At 51.3% G+C, this 5,296-nt stretch overlaps 1 pseudogene; it reads left to right on the top strand.

Moving 5' to 3' along the window:
* The first annotated feature begins 93 nt into the window (after positions 1-93).
* LOC112815572 (probable non-functional immunoglobulin lambda variable 5-48) lies at positions 94-4,938 on the top strand (annotated as a pseudogene).
* The last annotated feature ends 358 nt before the right edge of the window (positions 4,939-5,296 follow it).

Here is a 5,296-nt window from a genome sequence, read left to right on the forward strand (position 1 = left end):
TTTGCATGGACAGCCCCTCCTGTGACAGAGGCTGGAGGAGAAAAGGAGGCCTGGGGCAGCCCAGCCCAAGTGGGGTCCAGTGTATGTGTCACCATGGCCGGGACTCCTGTTCTCCTCATGCTCCTGTCTCACTGCACAGGTAGGGACAGCCCTCAGGGACACAGGGGCCCCAAATGACTCTTCCCATGCTCAACATTTTGAGATTTTTTTCCCACTTGTAGTTTCATCACCCACGAGTGAGTGTGTTTGCAGGCTCCCAGCCTGTGCTGACTCGGCCACACCCCCACCCCTGCAGCTCCGGGAACAACGGCCAGACTCACCTGCACCCTGAGCAGGGACATCGGTGTGGGCGGCTCTAACATCTACCGGATCCAGCAGCGGCCAGGGAGCCCTCCCCGGGATCTGCTGAGGTTCTCCTCAGACTCCGATAAGCACCAGGGCTCCGGGGTCCCCAGCCGCTTCTCGGGCTCCAAAGACGCCTCGGCCAAGGCGGGGCTTCTGCGCATCTCCGGGCTGCAGGCTGAGGGCGAGATGTACTATCACTGGGCTACTTGGCAGAGTGGTGCTGGTCACAGTGACACACACAGATGGGGACGTGGGGCAAATAACCACAGCCTGCTCAGACTCCTGTACTCTGACTCTCTTCCAATTTAGAATAACGAGAATTCACACTGACTGTCCTGGGAAGTAGCTTCTAGGTCACAGTGTCCTTCCTCCCAGTTTCCTATGCAACCTAAGTGACCTCTCAGGGGAAAAAAACAAGACAACAGAAACCTTATGGTAATGCAGAAACTTTGCCTGGTGATCCACGTGTAAAAATCAGGGCTTGTTGACCTGGCATTTTTTTCTCTCTTCATAAAGACACATCAACTTTGCTTAGTTTTCTAGGTCAGAGCTTGCAGACCGTCCCAGCAGGTGGACAGTCCACAGCATGGACCCTGTTCCCCCAGGGGTTAGAGCAGAGACCCTCCTTCCCTTCAGGCTCCTGCGCTCAGGGCCGGCTGAGCAGCTCTGTGTCCCGGGACCGAGGCCCTGAGACTGGTGCTGAGTGAGGCCCCAGAACAGGAGGATTTCCGGGCACGCAGCTGGCCGGGCGCACTGGCTGGGTGCCTGCTCTTCTGCTGTGGCGTCAGGAGAGGGGTAGTTCGCTCCGGGAGCAACGTTGAGTGTCGGTTCGCAAACCTCTCAGTGGGGCTCCTGAGGGTAAGGAGGACGCTCTGGCATTGCTCTAAAATGCTGAGCCCGCTCTAGGGAAGGTGGGTGACGTAGCTCCCACAGATGTGAGGGACACACAGCTGACGCTGTCAGGGCCAGTGGGCACCCCTGTGGCAGATTTCCTGAGCCCACAGGCACTAAGTGTGTCCTCCTCGCCTTTCCTGCCACATCGGGGCTTGTCAGTGATGCACAGAGTATGGGGGCTGTGGGGCACCATGAATGAGATCGCTCCCATCTGTGCACAAAGGAAGGCCATCCCATGAGCTTCTCCAGGAAGATGTCCTGCCGTTTATGACACCATGACGAACCTGCAGGACATTACCCTAAGTACCATAAGGCCTACAGGGAAAGACAAATGCTGCTTTATCTCATTTATATGTGGAGTCTACAGGAAAACAAATCATAAAAAAATTGCTGCACATTATTAGCAATGAGGATGATTTAGAATAGGGTAACACATGTAAGGATGTAAAGGATATTTGTATGAGTACAACTTCTTAAATATAATTTGATCTTCAACTAAGAATTTATACTTATCGTAACTACATAACAGAAAATTTACTATTCCAATCACTCTTTAATGTGCAATTCAGGGGCGCTTGGGAGGCTCAGTCGTTAAGCATCGGCCTTCGGCTCAGGTCATGATCCAGGGTCCTGGGATCGAGTCCCACATCGGGCTCCCTGCTCGGCGGGAAGCCTGCTTCTCCCTCTCCCACTCCCCCTGCTTGTGTTCCTGCTCTCGCTGTCTCTCTCTCTGTCAAATAAATAAATAAATAAATAAATAAATAAATAAATAAATAAATAAATAAAATCTTTAAAAAAATGTGCAATTCAGAGATATTGGGTATACTCCCAATATTGTGTACCCATCACAACTATCCATTTCTAGAACTTTGTCATCATCCCAAGCAGTAACTGTGCACTCAATAGGGGCATGGGTCACCTGGATTTGGCAGAGGAACCGGGGCTCCAGGAGCCCATGCCAACACAGGAAGCAGCAGAATGCAGAGGGCAGCATCGATGGGGGCTCTTGGCAGATGTGGCTTGACCCAGCAAAGAGCATTCTTTGGGCTGTGTTTCTTACCCCAGACTGACCATGTGGAGGCACTGTGCCCGCCATGGCATGGGTATCAATGTGCCCATTGCAGGCTGTCCAGGAATTCCAGATGTGTCTCCCAAAGTGTGCCAGGAAACAGCAGTGAGAACATAAGGATCTCATTTGGGGAATCTGCTATGTGATTCATGCATCTTCCCATCTGAATCCTCTACAAAACCCATGTCAGCTCTTCTCCAGAGACCTGGCAAAGGCCCTGTTTTCGGCCTATGTCCTCCCTGCTGGTCAAGGGGAACTTGTATTTCTTTCTGTTTTTTTTTTTTCTTTTTATTCTGTGGAATCAATCTGTTTGTCTCTAGGCCAATATGATACTGTTTTCATTACTATAACGTGGTAATATAATTTGAAAGCAGGAAGTATGGTGTCTCCAGCTTTGTTCTTCTTTCTCAAGATTGCTTTGGCAATTTGAGGTCTTTTCCGGCTCTGTACAAAGTTGAGGATTTTTTTTTCTATTTCTGAGAATAATTTCACTGGGATTTTCATTGGGAATGCATTGAATGTATAGATTGCTTTGGGTAGTAGGGACATTTTGATGTTATTTGTATAGTGGAGAACACTGGATTTAGGAATTACTTGGAGATCGTGTGTGAGGTATAAGGATGTGCCTAAGATGACACCCGTGTCTGTGGTTAAGAATTTGAGTTGATGATGATGGTCTGAATGAAGCTGGGGTTACATATTTTAGCCATAAGTTAAAGAGGTGGATATTTGTATTTTTTCATTTGCTGATTTATTTGTTTTAATTCAATAGTATTTACTGAGCACCAGCTAAGTATCAGCAAGCTCAGGTACTTAGTGCTGCAAGGAGCAAACGAAATTGTGAAGATCATGGGCACATGTTGGGTTTTCATCTGACTTACTAGGAAAGACAGTTACTTTATGTGAAGTGTTCCGAGGGAAGCATGAAGCACTTGTAGGAGGAGGACATACAGTTCTATGTCAAGTGAGGGTTGTTGGACCATTACCGATGCAGAAATGGATCAGATAAAGTGACTGGGGAAAATAACCCTGTGAATACTTACAGCATGAGTATAACCATGTCTGTTGCATTGAAGGACTAGCGAGGGGTCTGGTAAGTAATTAAAATACACCTCAAACTGAGGACAGAGGGCTTAGGGCACCAAGAATTTCTGGATCATGACAGTGAGCGATGTCCTTGAAACTCCCACCCCTCTGCATGTCCCCAAATGTACAGTGCCATCTGGATGAGCCCTGTGTTTGGTGCAGGAGACCCATTCACTTCTGGTGTCTCCCCTCAGGGCTGGGGGTTCCTGGCTGCATCCTGGGAGGGCTGTGTTGTTGACCATCTACTGCGGGTGCTCTCGGGGGGGGGGGAAGCAACAGAAGAACCACATCTCACTTCTTTGTAATTCTGGTCTCTCCTTGAAGAATTCCCTGCACCTTGTTAATAATGAACTCTGTCCCATCAAGGGCAGAGCAGAGGGTTATGGGGACTGGTCGACTAGGGTGGGAAGTGTCCTGACACGAGAGAGAGATTGGCTGTCCCCTCCAGGCGCCCCCCCAATAGAGCCTGTGAAGGGGCGTGCATGCCCTCTGCACTTCTCATTGGGTGCAGGGAGGAGCACAAGGTGATTCAGGCTGAGGAGGCCATGTCTCTGAAGTAAGGACTGAGGTGTGCTGGCACCTCCATCACGGGAAGGAGCCCCTGGGGGAAGAGAAGCCCCTGCCTCTGTGTGGGGGTAGGTAGTGAGCCAGGCAGGCTGAAGTCCAGAGTGTCCCTCTCTGCTCAGCTCCAGGATGTCCCTCCCGGCCAGAGGGGAGTCTGGACTCTGAGACAGCAAGCGGGGCTGTGGGCCTGTCCCTGTGGGTCTGTGGGGCAGGGGGTGGCCTCAGCGGGGCACCCAGGCCTGGAGCCCTGCCTTGTGCCCTCTGCTCTGTGCTCACTGGTGCCCAGGAGAGGCTCCCCAGCTCCATCCCATACTCAGCTTTCCCCAAATTCAGGCCCTGGGACCCCAGGAGAGGGACTGATTTGCATGAAGGTTCTTCTCTGCTCTCCCAGGAGGGGAGAGGGTAATAGATTTGTGCAGGCCTCTCACTTGTGGGCTCAGAAGCAGAGCCTGGGGCATCTCCACCATGGCCTGGACCCTTCTCCTCATCACCTCCTCGCTCTGCTCAGGTGACTGGCTGTGGGAAAGCAGGAGAACTGATTAGGGGGTCCTCCGGGTTGCTTCTTTCCCCTCTTTTTGAGAACAGGCTATGGGCAGTAAACTGAGACTCACGTGCGTGTCCCCACTGCTCTGTTGCAGGGCCCTGGGCACGGTCTGTGCTGACGCAGGAAGCCTCCATGTCAGGGTCTGTGGGACAGAAGGTCACCCTCGCCTGCACTGGAAACAACAATGTTGGAGCACGTTATGTGGGCTCGTGCCCCCAAAACTGTGATGCTCAGAACCACGAGGCCGTCAGGGATCCCAGCTCGGTTCTCTGGCTCTGACTCTGGGAGCACGGCCTCTCTGAGCATCTCGGGCCTGCAGCCTGAGGACGAGGCTGACGATTACTGCTCAACATGGGGTGACAGCTACTGCAGGCCCAAGGAATCTGAGACAAAACCTGCCCCTCTTTCCCATGGTCACCCCCATGACTGCCTGTGACAAGCAGAGACTGTGGAGACCCTGGAGCGTCTGAGGGTCTGACTCTCTGAGCAAAGAACAACTTTACAGGGTCAGTGACAATAGCTTCTTCTCATGACTTTTTTTTCCCGTAAAAATTAAAAAAAAAAAGCATATTGAGTTAATTTACGTGTTATAGTGTTCACTCGTTTAAGGTATACAAATCAGCGATCTGTAGTACCTTTACAGAGTTGGGTAAACCCCATCATGATTGATTTAATACATTTCCATCCCCTGCAGAGAAACCCTTGAACCACCAGCGGTCAGGCCAGGGTCCCCCCAGCACTCAGCCCTCTGTGGCCCCCAATACCCTTGTCAGGGGAATTCCTGAACCTCAGAA

Source organism: Callorhinus ursinus, unplaced genomic scaffold (genome assembly GCF_003265705.2).
Source record: "Callorhinus ursinus isolate GAN/ISIS: 27379988/994484 unplaced genomic scaffold, GSC_fseal_2.0 scaffold1764, whole genome shotgun sequence".
Taxonomy (NCBI): domain Eukaryota; kingdom Metazoa; phylum Chordata; class Mammalia; order Carnivora; family Otariidae; genus Callorhinus; species Callorhinus ursinus.